The sequence below is a fragment of the Cyprinus carpio genome, unplaced genomic scaffold (genome assembly GCF_018340385.1).
Source record: "Cyprinus carpio isolate SPL01 unplaced genomic scaffold, ASM1834038v1 S000006745, whole genome shotgun sequence".
Classification (NCBI taxonomy): Eukaryota; Metazoa; Chordata; class Actinopteri; order Cypriniformes; family Cyprinidae; genus Cyprinus; species Cyprinus carpio.
Window position 1 is genome coordinate 222,180 of NW_024879344.1, and position 23,388 is coordinate 245,567.

General features: G+C 38.6%; 1 long non-coding RNA gene across 1 annotated transcript; it reads right to left on the bottom strand.

Annotated features, from left to right (window-relative positions):
- Positions 1-820: 820 nt before the first annotated feature.
- Positions 821-2,040, bottom strand: LOC122144636. The gene is made up of 4 exons (XR_006159791.1): positions 1,924-2,040; positions 1,736-1,831; positions 1,597-1,666; positions 821-1,462 (listed from the first exon to the last, which is right to left on the bottom strand). It is a non-coding gene; the product is annotated as an uncharacterized LOC122144636 (long non-coding RNA).
- Between the last annotated feature and the right edge of the window lie 21,348 nt (positions 2,041-23,388).

Genomic DNA, 23,388 nt, shown 5'->3' on the forward strand with positions numbered 1-23,388 from the left:
CGTCCCCCCCTAAACCTACGCCCATGATATTCAGTATCAATAAAACTTCTGTCATGACAAACTTTGAGCCCTCAGCACTTCCGGCAACTCCTAGGGAATCACTCTCTGTCACACGTGACGTCACAAGAATTCTCCTCCAAAGCATCAGACAGCAGCTCCCTCTAGCGGCAGGCAAGACATAATTCCACCTGCACTCGCTCAATCTGATCTCTCCCAAAATTCTTCTCTTCTCTATGCTCACAGTTTGCTCATAAAACTCCACTTACAAACATCCTTTCATCCCAACATCCATTCCTATACCCTTCCCTTCAGCTGATTACAGCAATACGGCTCACAGCCCAAAGGCACGCAGGCTGGTTAAATTGAACATTCTAAATTGTTCCCCCTTGACTCGTATGTATTACAGACATGTGTACGGATTGATTTATGTATTTACTGATTTTTGCCATGAAATATAACCACACATGCTGGTATTGCTTAAGTTAATAAACAAACAATCAGCAATATGGCTCCATGTTTTCTAATAATTATCTATAGCTACTTCTAAATTCCAGACGCCCATTCACTGTCCCTCAAGTCCTTTTAAGACAAGTCATGTCACTCGGCGGCCATCTTTGAAACGCCTCTTAGGCATGCAAGAGCAACTCCTATCTCTTTGTATGAGGAAACATCAAATTCTCAAAAACTGTTCACTAAGCTTGAGATTAAATTTCATATTTGAAATCACCAAAGAAATCTGACAACAACTGTGTCATAAATGTTGTTACTTTTGCTCAAACAGCGTTATTAAAAGCTTAATTATTCAGGTTAGATCAGTCAGTGCACATGCACAGTCCTAATGTGGTGGGATGACCTAAAGAGGTCAGTAGTAACCAGGCGAAAGGGGCCATGAGGTGACTTTGATAAACAGGCACATTTTTATTTAGACAGGTCAAAAATATTAAAACATCACATCACCAGTCTTTGATGCAAATACCCACATGAAAACAAAATCAAAATAAATAAACAACAAAAAGAAAACCAACTATAGATGGCCACAAGTTACCCAGAAAGTGAAGACAGAAGTGGCACAAGCAAAAGTGTTCTCACAGCAGTCAAGCTCACAGCAATCAAACTGCAAACCTACAGAGAAAAAAAACAAAGATAAAGTGATCAAACCACCACACAATCCCAGCCACCTCACCACCGCCATCCACACAGTAAGGGCAACTCAGTGGCCACCATTGGCTTAAGAAACCAAAACTAATCCTATAAGAGAAAAGAATAAACAGCTTAATTAATAGTGGGCAATGCAGGTGATACAAACACAAGTCAGCACTGAAACACAATCACTATTACCCCAGTTTCTTTGGGGCCTAATCTCTCTTCTGACACTCTGGGTCTCAAATTCACAGAACAAAGAAATAAAAAAAAAAACAATAACAAAAGTATTAAAGCTAAAGTAAACGGTAACCGTGCATCCCTAAAAGGGAAAACACAGTCTATTACAACAAAGGAACATAAAGATATAAAAACATCAATTAAATAAAATGCACTCACTATAAATACTACAAGTAATTTAAAAACATAAAAAGCTCCCTTTATATTAAACAATACCTCCAACATCCACTATTTCCGACTGGGACAGTCAGGCAACCATCAGTCAGGCAATAATCCAGCCACAACACTAAAACAGAGAAGAAGAATATCTTTAAAAACTCCTAAAAACTAGGTTATCAATATTACCAACTACTACCTCTTAATCGGTACATCATATGTTCAGTTCTCCATGAGGCTCTGGCAGTATTTAATGTAACTGCTTATCTGCTGCCATTCTTCTGAAGTGCTATATCTGCCACAGCATCAATTCATACATTAAATGCAATCAATAAAAGTAGCAAAGTAGTGAGAGAGCACCTCTCTCAAACAAATCGCATTGCCTACCATTCTTTTCAAAGTTCTAGATCCGCCACAACATTCCTGAAATCAACAGCGGAAGAGATTGAGCAAACAAGCTTCACTACTTCCTTATATAATGCTGGGGCTGCTGGGACTTGTAGTGCCCAAACGATGGTCCCATTACACTAAGAACACGTCTCAGACCACTGACTGTTTCTATAGCAACCGGGTCGCTTCTAACAGCAGCTGCAGTAACGCGCTCACTTTTCAGATTAGCAATTAGCTCTTTCATTCAGAAGGCGGGGCTTCCTGCGATTGAGCGGCCATATTGAGCGTTGCATTTTTTTTTCCCATTCAAAAAACTAAAGGAGTGACACGTCTTGGGTATTCTATAGTCTTTGCTCACGCAGACCAGTCGGTCTCTTTCAACCTCCAATTATATTTTCAAATCTTCTATTCATTCTCTCCCTCCCTCCCTGCATCTTGCAACACACCCCACTCACAAACATCCTTTCATCCCAACAACCATTCTCCCACCCTTCTTTCAGCCATTTACAGCAATACGGCTCTCGTGTTTCTAATAACAGCACCACCACGGCAGGCGCCTCAGGCGGACGATCCCACAGCTAACTACAGCACCACCACGGCAGCGCCTCAGGTGGACGAGCCCACAGCTAACAACAGCACCACCACAGTAGCGCCTCAGGCGGACGAGCCCGCAGCTAACCGCACCACCACGGCAGCGCCTCAGGTGGACGAGCCCGCAGCTAACCGCACCACCACGGCAGCGCCTCAGGCGGACGATCCCACAGCTAACAACAGTACCACCAAGGCAGCGCCTCAGGAGGATGATCACGCAGCTAACAACAGCACCACCACGGCAGCGCCTTAGGCGGACGAGCCCGCAGCTAACCGCACCACCACCACAGCAGCGCCTCAGGCGGACGAGCCCACAGCTAACAACAGCACCACCACGGCAGCGCCTTAGGCGGACAAGCCCGCAGCTAACTGCACCACCACGGCGTGGCCTCAGGCGGATGATCCCACAGCTAGCTAATAGGAACCTAGGTGTGCTATTTGATAGCAACCTTTCCTTAGAAAGCCACGTTTCTAGCATTTGTAAAACTGCATTTTTCCATCTCAAAAATATATCTAAATTACGGCCTATGCTCTCAATGTCAAATGCAGAAATGTTAATCCATGCGTTTATGACCTCAAGGTTATACTATTGTAATGCTCTATTGGGTGGTTGTTCTGCATGCTTAGTAAACAAACTCCAGTTAGTCCAAAATGCAGCAGCTAGAGTTCTTAATAGAACCAGGAAGTATGATCATATTATCCCTGTCCTGTCAACACTGCACTGGCTCCCTATCAAACATCGTATAGATTTTAAAATCTTGCTTATTACTTATAAAGCCCTGATTGGTTTAGCACCTCAGTATTTGAACGAGCTCTTGTTACATTAAAGTCCTCCACGCCCACTCCGTTCTCAAAACTCTGGCAATTTGATAATACCTAGAATATCAAAGTCAACTGCGCCCAAACTCTGGAATAACCTACCTAACATTGTTCGGGAGGCAGACACACTCTTGCAGTTTAAATCTAGATTAAAGACCCATCTTTTTAATCTGGTTTACACATAACATACTAATACACTTCTAATATCCAAATCCGTTAAAGGATTTTTAGGCTGCATTAATTAGGTAAACCGGAACCGGGAACACTTCCCATAACACCCGATGTACTTGCTACATCGTCAGAAGAATGGCATCTACGCTCATATTAGTCTGTTTCTCTCTTATTCCGAGGTCACCGTAGCCACCAGATCCACTCTGTATCCAAGTCAGAGGGTCACTGCAGTCACCCGGATCCAGTATGTATCCAGCCCAGATGGTGGATTAGCAGCTAGAAAGGACCTCTACAGCCCTGAAAGACAGCGGAGACCAGGACTAGAGCCCCAGAGACAGATCCCAGTACACAGGACTAGAGCCCCAGAGACAGATCCCCTGTAAAGACTTTGTCTTAGACGACCAGAGGGACAAGACCACAGGAAACAGATGATTCTTCTGCACAATCTGACTTTGCTGCAGCCTGGAATTGAACTGCTGGTTTCGTCTGGTCAGAGGACAACTGGCCCCCCAACTGAGCCTGGTTTCTCCCAAGGTTTTTTTCTCCATTCTGTCACTGATGGAGTTTTGGTTCCTTGCCGCTGTTGCCTCTGGCTTGCTTAGTTGGGGACACTTCATTTACAGCGATATCGTTGGCTTGATTGCAAATTATTGCACAGATACCATTTAAACTGAACTGAGCTGCATGATGACATCACTGAATTCAATGATGAACTGCCTTTAACTGTCATTTTACATTATTGACACACTGTTTTCCTAATTAATGTTGTTCAGTTGCTTTGACGCAATCTTTTTTGTTTAAAGCGCTATATAAATAAAGATGACTTGACTTGACTAACAACAGCACCACCACGGCAGTGCCTCAGGCGGACGATCACGCAGCTAACAACAGCACCACCACGGCAGTGCCTCAGGCGGACGATCACGCAGCTAACTACAGCACCACCACGGCAGCGCCTCAGGTGGACGAGCCCCCAGCTAACTGCACCACCATGGCGGTGCCTCAGGCGGACGATCCCACAGCTAACAACAGCACCACCACGGCAGTGCCTCAGGCGGACGATCCCGCAGCTAACTGCACCATCACCACAGCAGCGCCTCAGGCGGACGAGCCCACAGCTAACAACAGCACCACCATGGCGGCGTCTCAGGCGGACGAGCCCGCAGCTAACCGCACCACCACGGCGGTGCCTCAGGTGGACGAGCCTGCAGCTAACAACAGCACTGCTTACTTAGTCAGGCTAGATCAGTCAGTGCGCATCACACAGTCCTAAGCGCATGTCTAAGACCACTGACTGTTTCTATAACAACCGGGACACTTCTAATGGCAGCTGCAGTGATGCGCCGACTTACTGATCGGCTCTTTCATTCGGAAGGCGGGGCTTCCTGCGATTGAGTAACCTTATTGAGCATTGCATATTCTATAGTGTTTGCTCACACAGACCAGCCGGTCTCCTTCAACCTCCAATTCTATTTCCAAAACCCTCTCCCTCCCTCCCTCCCTCCCTCCCTCCCTGCATCTTGCAACACACCCCACTCACAAACATCCTTTCATCCCAACATTCCTTCTTCCACCCTTCCTTCAGCCGTTTACAGCAATATGGCCCTCGCATCTCTAATAATTCTCAATAGCTATTTAGAAAGTTTTAGAATTTAAGAGGTTTTTATTGCATTTGCTATACTTGTATTTTAATCGTTTGCCATGGAAATAGCATAAGATGTTGATCTGGCATTAAATTAAAATATATTACTCAATAGCTTCTTATTCTTCCCTCTCTATAACTCCCAATCGCACTCTCTCCCTACCTCCCTCTACCTCCTCCCCCCTCCTATATCCTCTCATCCTCGACCCCCCCCACTCAAAGACATCCTTTCATCCCAACATCCATTCTTCCACCCTTCTTTTAGCCATTTTCAGGGCTGCCTCTGGGCTAAATGCAGGCGCCTTCACACCTGCGCATTCTGTGACGGAGCCCATGCGAGAAACTCCTGCTCTCATAACCCTACGACACCAGCAGACTGACTTGCAAAGCACCTCCACACTCCTATAAAGAACCTGATATAGTTGACAGGCCACTAGCAAAAGAGGCTAAATTAAATTAACTTATCTTCTCTCGACGACACTCACATTCCAACCATTAACAGTATCATCAAAACCCCAGAATACTCATTCACTTAGCAAGCCACTGATACCACTAATGCCAAGTCTTGCCTATCCATCAAGAATCCGGTGAGACTTCTGGGAAGGTGCCATTAACCCTCTGAAGTCGATTAACGCGTATACGCGTTTTGGGGTATTTTCTCCTGATAACCCCGAAAAGAACTTAAATTACACTTTCAGTTTTGATCGTACAGATAAGTGCAATACATCAATCGAATCTGTAAAGGGTCTACTTTTTTTTGTATACAGACATAATAACAACAAAACTTTGTGCACTTATAAAATAAAGATAACAAACAAGGAGTGCTGTCTGCAGCCTTTGTCTGCGCTGATCTTCAGATACAAATGCGTCATTAAAATGAACTGTAACTCAGTGAATACTCAACGAAGAGACATGAGAGAGATATCTATAGAAAGCCTGACATGTCTACTTTTAAACTAAACAAGTGCTGCTGAGAAACAAATATTCTGTGATAAAGTAATCCATATGAAAACAACGCGATGTCCGTTTTTCACGTCTCCCTTCATTATCTTCTAATGCGACCCACGCCCCCGCGCCGAGCGCGCTTTTGAGATTCTAATGTTTCACTGAAGCGCGCGGCTTTTGAATACGCCCACACAACAGAAGACAACGCAGCGAGATTGTTCTTCAAGTTTTTATTATTTTACTGTTTGCTTCGCGATGAGAGGAATAAGACATAATTCACCCCAAAAAATATGTGATGTGGTTGAGGATTTGAGATTTGGATTTCCGTCAGAAAAAAGAATGAAGCACTTTATTCAGCAGAGTTCATAAACATGAGTAAGTCTCTTTTTATTTATTTATATACTTGTACTAGTTTTCACATAACGTGTAAACATTTAAATAAAGTAACTCAAAACACCTGCAAAGCCTTTAAATGGTCTCTCAGTCTAGTTCTTTAGGCTACACAGTCATGGGGAAGACTGCTGACTTGACAGTTGTCCAAAAGACGACCATTGACACCTTGCACAAGGAGGGCAAGACAGAAAAGGTCATTGCAAAAGAGGCTGGCTGTTCACAGAGCTCTGTGTCCAAGCACATTAATAGAGAGGCGAAGGGAAGGGAAAGATGTGGTAGAAAAAAAGTGTACAAGCAATAGGGATAACCACACCCTGGAGAGGATTGTGGAACAAAACCCATTCAAAAATGTGGGGGAGATTCACAAAGAGTGGACTGCAGCTGGAGTCAGTGCTTCAAGAACCACTACGCACAGACGTATGCAAGACATGGGTTTCAGCTGTCGGATTACTTGTGTTAAGCCACTCTTGAACAACAGACAGCATCAGAAGCGTCTCGCTTCAAAAAGGACTGGACTGCTGCTGAGTGGTCCAAAGTTATTTTCTCTGATGAAAGTAAATTTTGCATTTCCTTTGGATATCAGGGTCCTAGAGTCTGGAGAAAGAGAGTAGAGGCACACAATCCATGTTGCTTGAGGTCCAGTGTAAAGTTTCCACAATCAGTGATGGTTTGCGGTGCCATATCATCTGCTGGTGTTGGTCCACTGTGTTTTCTGAGGTCCAAGGTCAACACAGCCGTATACCAGGAAGTTTAAGAGCACTTCATGCTTCCTGCTGCTGACCAACTTTATGGAGATGCAGATTTCATTTTCCAACAGGACTTGGCACCTGCACACAGTGCCAAAGCTACCAGTACCTGGTTTAACCCTCTGGAGTCTAAGGGTATTTTTGGGGCCTGGAGAAGTTTTGTCATGCCCTGACATTTGTGCTTTTTTCAGTTTCTTATAAATATCTAAATGGCTAAAGTCTAATCTCACTGTAATCAGCACAAACTGGGCTATAATAATGAGTGAGCAGCATGTATGTAGATGATTGTGTTTTTGAGGAAAAAAAAATGTTATGCGTGGTTAGTGAAAAACTAAAAATGTTAAATCACTTGAATAAGGCAATAAAACACATACAGAACATTGGTTCCCAGGAATTTTGAGAACTGGAGCTTGTAGCCTTGAATTTTTTTTTTCTAAATGATGTGAAAATCATCTTGTTTACTCACTTACAGAAAACAATATATTGATTTAAATTTTCTAAGACACTTTTTGTTGGTAAAAGTCATATGCGAGTAGGCGTCAACTATCATGAATTCACACCTGAGAAGACAAAGGCCTGCATAATGAGCTGCATAATGAGCCATTCAGTCAGCTGTGTCACTGAGAGGGATGAGTTACAAGAAAGAATGTGAGGACAAAATAAATGTATATAATTTTATGTTTGTAGTTTATTTAGAATATATTTAATTATCCCACAACATAATTTAATATTCACTTGTGAGTGCAGTTAAACAGTTTATTAGGAAAAAAACAAAGCTGACTTTCAAACTGAATTTTTTGCATCATTACTCCAGTCACACAATCCTTCAGAAATCCTTTTAACAATCTTATTTTCTACAAAAAAACATTTATTGTTATTATTATCATCATCATCATCATTATTATTATTATTATTATTATTATTATTATTATTAATGTTGAAAAGAGCTGAGAATATTTTTTTTTAGGTTTTTTAGGGGGGATAAATTGAAAGAACAGCAATGATTGTTACATTTGTTACAGTTACATTTATTGTTACATTTATTTTATTTACATCAAGCTTTTGAATGGTATAGTAGTGTATATTGTTATTGAAACTTCATAATATTTCACTTGATTATACATTTAGTCAGGAATTATAGTTTGGAAAAAGTCTTTGGAAAAAGTCTAACTAGTAAAAATGTTTACACGTTATGTGAAAACTAGTACAAGTATATAAATAAATAAAAAGAGACTTACTCATGTTTATGATCTCTGCTGAATAAAGTGTTTCATTCTTTTTTCTGAGGAAATCCAAATCTCAAATCCTCAACCACATCACATATTTTTGGGGTGAATTATGTCTTATTCCTCTCATCGCGAAGCAAACAGTAAAATAATAAAAACTTGAAGAACAATCTCGCTGCGTTGTCTTCTGTTGTGTTGGCGTATTCAAAAGCCGCGCGCTTCAGTGAAACATTTGAATCTCAAAAGCGCGCTCGGCGCGGGGGCGTGGTCGCATTAGAAGATAATGAAGGGAGACGTGAAAAACTGACATCGCGTTGTTTTCATATGGATTACTTTATCACAGAATATTTGTTTTTCAGCAGCACTTGTTTAGTTTAAAAGTAGACATGTCAGGCTTTCTATAGATATCTCTCTCATGTCTCTTCGTTGAGTATTCACTGAGTTACAGTTCATTTTAATGACGCATTTGTATCTGAAGATCAGCGCAGACAAAGGCTGCAGACAGCACTTCTGTTTGTTATCTTTATTTTATAAGTGCACAAAGTTTTGTTGTTATTATGTCTGTATACAAAAAAAAGTAGACCCTTTACAGATTCGATTGATGTATTGCACTTATCTGTACGATCAAAACTGAAAGTGTAATTTAAGTTCTTTTCGGGGTTATCAGGAGAAAATACCCCAAAACGCCTATACGCGTTAATCGACTTCAGAGGGTTAAGGACCCTGGACCCCGGTACCTGGTCCGAATCTACTCATTCGCTCAGACAATGGAGCAGAAGTTGAAACTATAAACAAGGGATGATTATGTTTGGCAGTTACATAATCATCTCTCTCTCTCTGGTTTTCACAAGTTCATCAAACAACTGTAAGAATCTTTCATCAAGCACGGTGAGTAATGGCTTCTCCTGCTATTGTTATTTGCACTGCTTGCCACATGTATAGTTTATCTATCTCTGTCGGTGATGAGGGATTGACATGTGATAAATGCAGGAAAATAGTTAGGCTGACAGAGAAGATTTCAGAATTAGAGACACGCATCCAAACTTTAATTGAGGACAGTAAGAATGTTAGGGCTCTAGATATGGCTTTGGATGCGTCTAGCTCAGGGAGTCCTGTACATTGTTCGGTTCCGGTAACAGGGCCTTTGCAGCAGGGCAACTGGGTGACTGTGAGGCGGCATAGTCGCGGGTCTAAACACCACTCTTCTGTTCCAATCAAAACATTAAACAGGTTCTCCCCACTCCCCATGCACCCACTGAGAAACCTGATGAAAGTGCTCTAGTTATTGGCGATTCTATTGTACGGGATGTGAAAATAGAGACACCAGCCACCATAGTCCAATGTTTGCCGGGAGCCAGAGCGCCTGACATCTTAGCAAATTTAAAAGTGCTGGCTAATGCTAAACGTAAATACAGTAAGATTGTTATTCACACCGGTGCTAATGATGTTCGACTTCGCCAGTCGGAGATCACTAAAAATAACATTAAAGAGGTGTGTGAACTTGCAAGCATGATGTCAGACACTGTAATATGCTCTGGTCCCCTCCCTGCTTACCGTGGTGATGAGATACATAGCAGATTGTCATCAATCAATGGCTGGATGTCTAAGTGGTGCCCGCAGAATAACATAGGTTTCATAGACAATTGGACAAGCTTTTGGGGGAGACCTGACCTGTTGAAAAGAGATGGTCTTCATCCCTCCTGGGGTGGTGCCGCTCTTCTTTCTAGAAATATGGCACATAGTCTTAGAGTTTGTACTTGACTAACTGGGGCCCAGGTCAGGAAGCAGACAGACTGGCTAAACCGACCGTCTGCTAGCCGCCTCCAGTCACAGAAATCAGTTAATTCTCAGCACATAGAGACTCTTTCACCTAGATATCACACTATAGAGACTGTGTCTGTTCCCCGGGCTAGAAAATACAAAAAACGTCCAAACAAATTTAAGAGCAACAATTTAATTGAGGTTCAGCAAATAAAAAACAGATGCAATATGGATAAACAAATGATAAAGTTTGGCTTATTGAATATCAGGTCCCTTTCTATGAAAGCAATTTTTGTAAATGATATGATCACTGATCATAATCTAGATGCACTCTGTTTGACAGAAACCTGGCTAAAACCTGATGATTAAATTATTTTAAATGAGTCTACACCCCAAGATTACTGTTATAAACATGAGCCACGTCCAAAAGGTAAAGGGGGAGGTGTTGCTTCAATTTATAACAATGTTTTCAGGATTTCTCAGAGGGCAGGCTTCGAGTATAACTCGTTTGAAGTATTGGTACTTAATATAACATTATCCAGAGAAACAAATGTTAATGATAAATCCCCTGTGATGTTTGTACTGGCTACTGTATACAAGCCACCAGGGCACCATACAGACTTTATTAAAGAGTTTGCTGATTTTACATCCGAGTTAGTGCTGGCTGCAGATAAAGTTTTAATTGTTGGGGATTTTAATATCCATGTTGATAATGAAAAAGATGCATTAGGATTAGCATTTATAGACATTCTGAACTCTATTGGGGTTAGACAACATGTCTCAGGACCTACTCATTGTCGAAATCATACTCTAGATTTAATACTGTCACATGGAATTGATGTTGAGGGTGTTGAAATTATGCAGCCAAGCGATGATATCTCAGATCATTATTTAGTTTTGTGCAAACTTCATATAGCTAAAAACTGTAAATTCTACTTCTTGTTACAAGTATGGTAGAACCATCACTTCTACCACAAAAGACTGCTTTGTAAGTAATCTTCCTGATGTATCCCAATTCCTTAGCATATCCAAAACCTCAGAACAACTTGATGATGTAACAGAAACTATGGACTCTCTCTTTTCTAGCATTTTAAATACAGTTGCTCCTTTACGCTTAAGGAAGGTTAAGGAAAAACAGTCTGACACCGTGGTGTAATGAGCACACTCGCACCCTAAAGAGAGCAGCCCGGAAAATGGAGCGCAGCTGGAGGAAAACAAAACTAGAGGTATTTCGTATTGCTTGGAGGGAACCCTTACGAAAAATAAGTTTATTCAAGTGTGCTATTAGTATACTTATTTTAAACTAAAAAATAGGAAAGTATACTTTTAGTTTACTTTGTATGTACTTCTCAGAAATGGGCATTATGTACTTCTAAGATATATACTTATAATGACAATTAAGTATACTTGACTTATACTTACAAAAAGTCAAAATATACTTGAATTTTACTTAAGTATACTTAATAAAATAAACTTGAAGTATACTACTTTTTGGTAAGGGAAAGTAACCTATCTTACAGAAAAGCATTAAAAACTGCTAAATCTGATTACTTTTCGTCTCTTTTAGAAGAAAACAAACATAACCCCAGGTATTTATTCAATACAGTGGCTAAATTAACGAAAAATAAAGCATCAACAAGTGTTGACATTTCTCGACATCACAGCAGTAATGACTTTATGAACTACTTTACTTCTAAAATCGATACTATTAGAGATAAAATTGTAACCATGCAGCCATCAGCTACAGTATCACATCAGACAGTACACTATAGATCCCCTGAGGAACAGTTCCACTCATTCTCTACTATAGGAGAGGAAGAATTGTATAAACTTGTTAAATCATCTAAACCAACAACATGTATGTTAGACCCTATTCCATCTAAGCTCCTAAAAGAGGTGCTTCCAGAAGTCATAGATCCTCTTCTGACTATTATTAATTCCTCATTGTTATTAGGGTATGTCCCCAAAACCTTCAAACTGGCTGTTATTAAGCCTCTCATCAAAAAACCACAACTTGACCCCAAAGAACTACTTAATTATAGACCGATCTCGAATCTCCCTTTTCTTTCCAAGATACTAGAAAAGGTAGTATCCTCACATTTATATTCCTTCTTAGAGAAAAATGGCATCTGTGAGGATTTCCACTCAGGATTTAGACCGTATCATAGTACTGAGACTGCTCTCCTTAGAGTTACAACTGACCTGCTCTTATCATCTGATCGTGGTTGTATCTCTCTATTAGTGCTATTGGATCTTAGTGCTGCGTTCAACACTATTGACCACACTATTCTTTTGCATAGACTAGAACACTTTGTTGGCATTAATGGAAGTGCATTAGCATGGTTTAAATCGTACTTATATGACCGCCATCAATTTGTAGCAGTGAATGAGGAGGTATCATATCGTTCACAAGTGCAGTATGGAGTACCGCAAGGCTCAGTACTAGGGCCGTTACTCTTCACGCTTTACATGTTACCCTTGGGAGATATCATCAGGAAACACGGTTTTAGCTTTCACTGTTATGCTGATGATACTCAGCTCTATATTTCTTCGCGGCCCGGCGAAGCATACCAATTTGAAAAACTAACGGAATGCATAGTCGATATAAAAAACTGGATGACGAGTAATTTCTTACTGCTAAATTCTGAAAAAACAGAGGTGTTAATTATAGGGCCTAAAAGCATGTAATGACCTTGAACGCTGTCTAAGCCTTGATGGCTGCTCTGTCAATTCTTCGTCATCAGTTAGGAACCTAGGTGTGCTATTTGATAGCAACCTTTCCTTAGAAAGGACACGTTTCTAGCATTTGTAAAACTGCATTTTTCCATCTCAAAAATATATCTAAATTACGGCCTATGCTCTCAATGTCAAATGCAGAAATGTTAATCCATGCGTTTATGACCTCAAGATTAGACTATTGTAATGCTCTATTGGGTGGTTGTTCTGCACGCTTAGTAAACAAACTCCAGTTAGTCCAAAATGCAGCAGCTAGAGTTCGTACTAGAACCAGGAAGTATGATCATATTAGCCCGGTCCTGTCAACACTGCACTGGCTCCCTATCAAACATTGTATAGATTTTAAAATCTTGCTTATTACTTATTAAGCCATGAATGGTTTAGCACCTCAATATTTAAACGAGCTCTTGTTACATTATAGTCCTCCACGTCCAATCCGTTCTCAAAACTCTGGCAATTTGATAATACCTAGAATATCAAAGTCAACTGCCGGCGGCAGATCCTTCTCCTATTTAGCGCCCAAACTCTGGAATAACCTACCTAACATTGTCCGGGAGGCAGACACACTCTTGCAGTTTAAATCTAGATTAAAGACCCATCTCTTTAACCTGGCTTACACATAACATACTAATACACTTCTAATATCCAAATCCGTTAAAGGATTGTTAGGCTGCATTAATTAGGTAAACCGGAACCTCCCAAGGTTTTTTTCTCCATTCTGTCACTGATGGAGTTTTGGTTCCTTGCCGCTGTCGCCTCTGGCTTGCTTAGTTGGGGACACTTCATTTTCATTTTTATCGTTGACTTGATTGTAAATTATTGCACAGATACTATTTAAACTGAACTGAGCTGCATGATGACATCACTGAATTCAATGATGAACTGCCTTTAACTGTCATTTTGCATTATTGACACACTGTTTTCCTAATTAATGTTGTTCAGTTGCTTTGACGCAATCTTTTTTGTTTAAAGCGCTATATAAATAAAGATGACTTGACTTGACTTATGCAATTCATGCATAGGCCCACTTAATCTCTACTCAACAACAATTCCACTTTTGAGCAACTCATATACCAGGACTCCTCAATCTCGTAACCAACTCTTCGTCTTCCTCATTTCCCATTTCCAGAAGTTAGACTTGGCTCCAGAATAAACATGCATCCCTCACCAGTCATACCACAGATCAAACACCAAACATGCTTTCCAAGAAGCCATTCTTAATTGCCTTGCTCCAAGCTTGATCTCCAGAATACCTCTCCAGCTGGAACTGTCTCAAAGCTTCCTTTCCCATCAACCGACCCGCCGTCCATTCACAACTTAATATCTTACGCTCATTCCTTCCTAAGATCCCCATGTGCATTTCTAAACCTACTCAACTACTCCTATAAATAACCACTGGCTACGATTGCCCAGCTTCTCTCATTCTCACACATTCTTACTAATAAAGGCTTACGAAAACAAGAACTTGTGTTAACTATCTAATGCCTGAACTATTCAGCCTCCGCATCCTCTCTGTATGATCAGGCATTCCGAGCTCATGCTTAAATCAGCTCTTCCCAACTTTGGGGGTCCTAATTGTCTGGCCTAAATATATGCTAGAGACGGTATCCCCACCCTGAGTCTCTCTGAGCCATCAATTCTAGATGCCCTGATCAACCTGACCATCATCCCATTCCCTCGACCCCTTCATCCTCTTTCTACTCTTCCCCAGCTCCTTGTTCAACTTTACAGTTTCATAACTTGTTTGTGGCGTGGTCCTAGCTAGTGAATTGGACAATATTTTCATTAAATATCTTAACAGGATTTAATATTACAGTAAAAAAGTAGCAAATTCGTTTATTGGTTGGAGTCAGCCAATGAAATGGGACGTTTTTTTGTAAGCGATGACGTCACCTCATAGAGCAGATCGCCCGTTTGGCGGTCAATGTAGCAGTCTGTCATCATGATGGAGGCATCAAGCAATCCCAGGCTAAGTTTTTCTTTTTAATAATTATCTATACCAGGAGTAGGCAACGTTGGCCTTGGAGTTCCAATGTCCTGCAGAGTTTAGCTCCAACCCTGGAAAAAAACAAAAAAAAACTTTCCTGCCTGTAGCTTTAGTAGTCCTGTAGACATTGATTAGCTTGTTCAGGTGTGTTTGATTAAGGTTAGGCTAAACTCTCCAGGACCTGGGGGTTGTTCCATAAAAGACGCTTAGAAAAGCGGGGATTAAACTCCAAAACCGGACTTGTATGAGCCTAACAAATAAGTTGGGGCTAAAGTGGTTCCATAAAAGGTAATTGAAGTCTAGTCTAGATAATTGCGTGTGCACGCTATTCTTAAGAAGCCCTGATAGTGGAGCATGGATTCATCAATTTACCATGGCAACTAAGGGGAAAGAAAGAGCAGCGATGTTCACTGTGACTGAGCAGCGTTTGCTTCTCGAGACTTACGAAGAATTTAAACATATGATTACCAAAAAAGGGAATACCGCAGCTATTAATAAAACAAGAGGGAAAGGCTGGCAGGAAATTGCTGATCGTCTCAATGCGTAAGTAGTAACTAATATGAAATGTACATTTTCACTAACATGAAATGTACAATGTATTATATTTTACTAAAGTGAAATTAAATATTTACCACAACACATTGAAGTAAGTGTAAGTGTGTGTATACAGTAGGTAGACAACCAAAATGAGTAATAGGGCCGCGGCGTTAACTGCAAATCAGTCGCGTGTTAAAATCATTCGCGAAACTACCGCCAGGTGGCGCAAAGGGACGGATTGCGAAATGAATGTAATTGTAAAATGAAAGGAAGACGTAAAACAACAATAACATTATAATATACATTATAACATCCTTAAAAGCCATTAAAAAATAGGATAGTCTTAGGCTACAGTCTACTCATCAAAAAATTAAAGAAAGACCTTTACACAAAGGCTCTTATGCATGCTATTGTTATTAAACAGTCATTACACATATAGGCATATATAGGCATATATATATATGTGCTAAATGTTTTCATTTCGGTTCATTCTTGGTTAAAAAAAATAATAAAAATAATCTTCAGGTTCCATTTGCAGAGCGAAATGAGAACGGTGCAGCATTTACAAATAATTCTTATTAACTCTGTTATTATTCTTGATTTTTCAAACTGCTAACACTTTGCATTTTTGAATTATGCCTTTACTGTGTGACCAAAAATTGTGAATTGTGACTTTGATTGCGCTGGTGCCTCACGCCCACATATTCATTGGAAAAAGCAGTCATTCACCGAGCCATGCGGCGCGAGCAGCTCCACTTTGGCATATTTTTGCTCATTATGATTTATTTTCCGTCGATGCTGAAACACGTGTGAAATCCAAAGCCTATTTTACCTAATGAATAAGAGTTTAGCTTCAAATGGGCAACATGTTTGGATTTGTGCCGAATGAGAGAGATAAGCCCAAACTTACCTTATGTATCGCTTTAAATTATTTTTAATTATTATTATTTTTGTTGTTGTTTATAAGCCTATATTATTATATAGCTACTGCTATTATATTTATCCATTAGAATTAAATATTTGTAATTCTTCTTCTGTTCTGATAAATTTGTTAAATTTAAAGGATCTGTTGTAAAGTTAATGGAACTAAAAATATCCTGTTGGTACATTAGCCTATAGCATTATTAGGCCTGCCGTTATTTTTTCTTAATGTAATAAAATGCAAATCTCACAAACTTAATTTATTTTTTAGCTTGTTTTCGTGTATGTTTTTATCCAGCTTTATTTTTCCATTGCATCTAAAAATGACTTTGTGCATCACATTCACTCCGCGCGCTCAATCTGCCTCTCGCGTTGCTCAGCTGTGGACAATTTCAGAATGATTGATATAAAGGTTGCTGTCACATTTTATACAGGAATTGTTAATTAAAAAAAAAAAAAAAATATTATATTGTTAGTTTTATGCTAACATGCAATCAAAGTCTTCGGATACTAAGATACAAGTTCATTTAGGCTATTTAACACGCACTGTGACATTTTACCGTTACAACTTATAAACTTCTTGAGATTTTAAAGTCAGTTTAATAGTATTGAAATTCAAGTTGAATCTAGTATAAAAAAAGGTTTTAATTGCTTTAATTATTTCTATGAATTAATAAGTTAGCATGACTTTTTCATCATAGCATTTTTTTTTACGAGCTGTAGGCCTATTCGTTTTCTGAAACCAAGCACCCACTTTTTTTCTTTTTTAAATCTATTAATCGCTCGCATATCTCCTATATCCTACAAATAAGGGCTAATAGAGGTTCTTTCTTTTATTATTTATTTATAATGTTTATTCTTGAATAAATAAGTATTTATTCTTTAATAAAATAAGGGACAGAATAAGGGACGATCCAAATATTTGTAATGTACAATAATATAGGCCTATATCTGCCTGCAGTTAAAAAGTTATATTTGTTTTTTATTCACCCATTTATGTAGGCTATCATTATTCTAAAAATAAAAATAAATAATGTCATAAAAAATGCCGTCAGCCTGAATAAATTTTACCATTATAGAACTGGGGTAGTAATTTAGAAGGTGAAAATACAGTGAAATTACAAATGGCATAGGATTTTAAAGCATGACAACTGAAGGTCTATGAAACATTTCTATGATGCATTTTTTTTAAACAATGGCACTTAAAGTTTTAAACTAAAATATTATTTCAACCATATAGCCTGTGAATAAATAAAATGCATACTTTTCAATGAAAGAACACTGAGAGTGTAGGTTGCTTCTGGTGTTTGGATTTGTACTTCAATATAATGAGATCCAAGTTTAAGAATAGCCTACAGTGTTTTTTTTGTTTTTTTTTACTCTCTATTTAACAGCATTAGCTCAATGAAACACGTCTTCCTTCAGGTAGACTGAATGTTCTCCTGCCTTGCTAAATGTTGGGCTCATGATCAATAAGTTGTATTCGCTCAAACTGATTTTGTAAAATCAAACCGCGAACAGTGAAGCTGGGTGCAGTTAGCGTGAGTCGCTCGCTGTGAAGCGGCAGCAGCTGACGGAGGATTATGCTTGGTCTTAAAGCCTGCCTCAAACGTCTACGTTCACAAATAACAATGATTTTCGCAAAAATAATGATTAATTATCAATTGATAATTAGTTATTATTTTGGTCTAGTGAAAATAATAATATGGGCTGCGAGAAAATAATGAATAAAAATAGAACGGCTGCTGAGTGCAGGCATGTTTCAACCCAGTAACATGAAAACACACCGTTCCTCACAGCCAAAAAACAGACCAAATTCAGTTCAGCTGGAGGGGGTTGGTGGGTAGTTCTGTATAGCTTGTGGGGGTCAAGATAAAGGTGTGAATTTCTTGCTCTTTCATATGGACAGTGCCTTATGAGGGTATCAAACTTGCAGAACAGGTTTTAGGACAACTTTAAAAACGTTTGATCCACTTCAAATGTTGACTACTGTATAGCGCAATAAAGTTTATTAGTTATTATAACTTAATTTCAGAGGAAGTTGCCTTAACTTTTTTTTTAAAAAAGCTGTTGCATTAGGGCTGGGCGATAGGCCTATGTCCTACCAAAAAACCCAGATTTTTCTCACAAAAAAATCCGATTTACGATTTAAATCGATTTTTTTGCACCCCTACTTAAAATCAATATTCAAATGACAAAGAAATTGTTCAAAACAAGTTTTATTATAATTATTTATCATTTACCAGTCAAATTTAAAACTGAGACAAGATGATTAATAAAAAGCAGTAACATTATTACCTTAATGCTGTGAAGACCTTTATTTATTTATTTATTTATTTTAATACTAGCCCATCATGCATCTAACCATCCACTCGGCATTAAGAGCTGTTCAGATTAAAACTGGCAGCTCCGCAGTGAGTCAGTGTCATGGACGTAGGGCAGAGCAAGTGTAGGCCTAAATCAATTTTCTAGTCTATATTTTCATCTCGTTATGCCGCTGGTTTAGGTTATGTATTTATTTTTATTTCTTATATCAATTATTTGTAAATATAGCAGACACTGTCTAACCATGTCTACACCATATCACAGCAGTAAAATTTACTAAGAAAACTTGAGTGCAAATTGTTACAATGATTTTATCAAGTAAATCCTACAAGTTGTTTTTATCAGTGTACAAAAAGGGTGAATGCACAGTGAGGTCACTAAAGAGAAGTCCTACATATGGTCATTTCTTCATTCTTCTGCTCAGAATAATAGAGCCACATAATCTATGCACTATAATTCTACATATCCGCTGTCAAGTTACTTAAATTTTAATAAGAGTAATGTTATTTAAGTTTTACTGGAGATTGTGGATCTGATATTTATTTATTTTTGCATTACAATTGTCAAAAGAGAACTATAAGTGATGCATATGCATGTAAAACCATTTTTATTTAATAAATGTTTAATGGAAAGAAAACATCACCTTTTTGTTTTTAGGGATGAATGTGTCGACAATAGTTAAATACTTTGGACAAACTTATTTATTATTACCCGTACATGTCTGTTTTTCTGTCTAATTTAGCAGCTGTGTCCTCAGCTTTAGAGATTTTATAAGTGCCATCCTCACCTCAGACATTTGCAAAATACTGAATCATCTTTGCTGTTCACACATTTTGTCATAGCTGTTAGAATGCTAATGTGTACTAATGTTTGTTTTTGAGTCAACTCAGCCAATATGGTAATGACTTACCTATGTCTGATAGGCTACTATTTCAACATTGTACTACTACATTTACATTTGCATGGTATTCACAATGTGCTTTAATGTATGGAAGCATATGGGTAGCAAAATTAATTTTGAAATGTAATTTGCAAAATGGCAATGCAATATGTAAAATGGCAATGTATTTCTTTATTTAAATTTAAATTTTCCCATACATATGTGCAACGTTTAGTGCAAAATGAAAATGAAAATTCAATTATATGATTTACATTTGCCATTTCCTACACTAGTTTTAATATGTAAATTAAAAACATATTTTAACGCTTTATAAGTTGCGAAATTAAAATGAAATTGTATTACCCAAATTGATTACATGTTTAACATGTCTAAGCAAAAACTGTAGCAAAATTATCATTTAAATGCCATTTTCCTAAATGCATTTAGACTTATGGGTAGGACACTTGAGATTGCATCGTGCTACCATGAGATAATTGTAACAAAATGCAGTGTGAATTTTAAAATCCATTTTGAGCCAAAGGTGCAGCAAAATGGTTGCAAAAAAAGGGGATTTAAATGTTTTTTATTTTTCTTAAATGCATTGACACTTACACTTAAGACATTTGAATTGCATTTTCATTAAATACCCCATGATAATGTAGTTAAAGTCAATGTGGATTTGAAAATACATTCCGAAGTTCATGAATATCTGCCCTTATGATTCTCAGCTCTTTTCAACATTAATAATAATAATAATAATAATAATAATAATAATAATAAATGTTTTTTTTTATTATTTTTATGAATAGCAAATCAGAATATTAGAATGATTTCTGAAGGATCGTGTGACTGGAGTGATGATGCTAAAAATTCAACTTTGAAAGTCAGATTTGATTGTTCCTAATAAACTGTTTAACTGCACTCACAAGTGAATCTCAAGTTATTTTGTAGGATAATTAAATATATTATAAATAAACTACAAACATAAAAAATGTATACATTTATTTTGTCTTCACATTCTTTCTTGTAACTCTTCCCTCTCAGTCACATATCTGAGTGAAAGGCTCATTATGCAGCTCATTATACGGGCCTTTGTCTTCTCAGGTGTGAATCACACTAATATTCATTGTCAATCACGCCTACCCGCATATGCCCTTTCGAAACAAAAAGTGTCTTAGAAAAGTTAAATCAATCTATTGTTTTCTGTGAGTGAGTAAACAATGATTTTCACATCATTTTGAAGCAAAAATTATAGGCTACAAGATCCAGGTTTGAAATTCTTGTGAACAAAAGTTCTGTATGTGTTTTATGACCATGCATAAATGTTGTTTTCTAAAAAACACAATCATGTACATACTTGCTATTTACATATTGTTGTAGCCCAGTTTGTACTGAATATAGTGTTTTCAGACTTTAGCCATGTATATGTTTATAAGCAACTGAAAAAGCACAAAAGTCAGGGCATGTGAAAACTTCTTCAGGCCCCCAAAATCCCCTTAGACCCAAGAGGGTTAATAAGAGGCTTAATAACCACAAGCTTGAATGGTTTTGGGACGTGACCTAAAGATAACAACGAGTTAATAATATTGAGAAGCGGTTCTTCTGCTACAGGTAACAACTCTTTCAGTAATTTAGTGGGTACAGGATCTAATAAACATGTTGTTGGTTTAGATGCAGTGATAAGTTTATTTAGCTCTTCCTGTCCTACAGTTATAAAGCACTGCAGTTTATCTTTGGATGCAATGGATGAAACTGAAGTATTAGACGCTGTAGAATCTACATTTGTTATTGTATTTCTGATGTTATCTATTTTATCAGACAAGAAATTCATAAAGTCATTACTATTTAACTGTGAATATTTAGACTGGGTGGCGTCTGGTTATTTGTTAATCTAGCCACTGTGCTAAATAAAAACCTTGGATTGTTTTGGTTATTTTCTATGAGTTTGTGGATATGCTCATCCCTGGCAGTTTTTAGTGCCTATCTATAGCTGGACATAATGTTTTTCCACGCAATTCTAAAAACTTCCAAGTTAGTTTTTCTCCATTTGAGCTCAAGACTACGAGTTTCTTTTCTTGAGAGAATGGGTATTACTGTTATACCATGGCACAGTACGTTTTTCTCTAACCTTTTTCAATTTGATGGGGGCAACAGCTTCTAATGTATTAGAGAAGATATTGCCCATGTTGCCAGTCATTTCGTCTAGTTCATGTGTATTTATGGGTACACAGAGCAGTTGAGATAAATCAGGCGGGTTATTTGCGAATCTGTCTTTGGTGGCTTGAACAATAGTTCTGCCTGGACGATACCGCAGAGCCATAAAGTTAATATCAGTAATACGCAGAATGCACGATACAAGGAAATGGTCAATGACATCATCACTTTGAGATACAATATCTATATCAGTAAGAGCGATTCCATGCGATATAATTAAATCTAGCATATGATTAAAACGATTAGTGGGCTCGGTGACATTTCGCTTGACTCCAAAACAGTTTATTGGGTCAGTAAACAAAAGTCCTAATGCATCATTTGTATTATCAACGTGAATGTTAAAATCTCAGACAATTAGCGCTTTATCAATGGTAACCAATAAGTCTGAGAGGAAATCTGCAAATTCTTTTAGGAATTCTGTATACGGCCCTGGTGGTCTTATACACAGTAACCAGAGAGATATGATAGATTTCTTTTGCATATCTGACAGTGTAACATTAAGCAGAAATATTTCAAATGATTTAAACCTTTATCCTGTTTTCTGGGTAACATTGAGAATATCACTATATATTGTTGCACCCCCCCACGACCAGTCTGACGGGGCTCAGGCATATAACAGTAGAGTAGACTCATTTAGACCAATATAATGATTTGGTTTTAGCCAGGTTTCAGCCAAGCAAAGTACATCAAAACTATTATCTGTGATAATTTCATTTACAATAACTGTTTTGGGTGTGGGTGATCTAATGTTTATGAGCCCAAACTTTAAAAATAGTTTTTGTTTATTTATTTTACATTTTCTGGTTTAATCACAATAAGATTTTTTCTAGATCCTACATTAAATGTATATTTTGACCCCACTATTTGGGGAACAGACAGTGTCTTAACAGATTGGACAGCGCAAGTACTTCTATCAATTAAGCAGTTAGAACAAAAGCCATCATAGCAGTTTTTTGAGAATTGGCTTACTAGTCATATGGAGCGTAGCGTCCTGGAGATGTTGTCCCACAGGAGTTCTGGTCTGACTCTACTGGGGTGCAGGCCATCAGCGTGAAAAAGCCTAGGATGCTCCCAGAAAAGATTCCAATTATTAACAAAGAGCAGTTTCTGTTCTTTACACCATGACAATAACCATTCAACCATTTAAGTAAAAAGTCTACTGAACCTTTCGTGTCCTTGTCGATACGTGGGGAGCAGTCCCGACATGATGTTGTGCTTCACACCATCTCGATCAGGCTCCTGAAATCCATCTTCAATGTCTCCATCTGCCGCAGGGTGGTGTCGTTAACCCCGGCATGAGGCACGACCGCTCTGGGGCTCTCAAACAGCGCTGCTGAGACCGGGTGTGGTGGCAAGGAAATGATAGGGAGATTGAAGCACTGATCAAGGACTGTGCAGCCTGCCTCGTGAGTTGTAAGACAGCCCACTCACCTCCACCACCCCTCCGGCCCTTTGCGTGGGCCTCTCAACCCTGGAAGCACTTAGGGGAAGTCGTGGCCTAATGGTTAGAGAGTCTGACTCGTAACCCAAAAGGCAGGAATTGTAGGTGGGGGAAGTGAATGTACAGC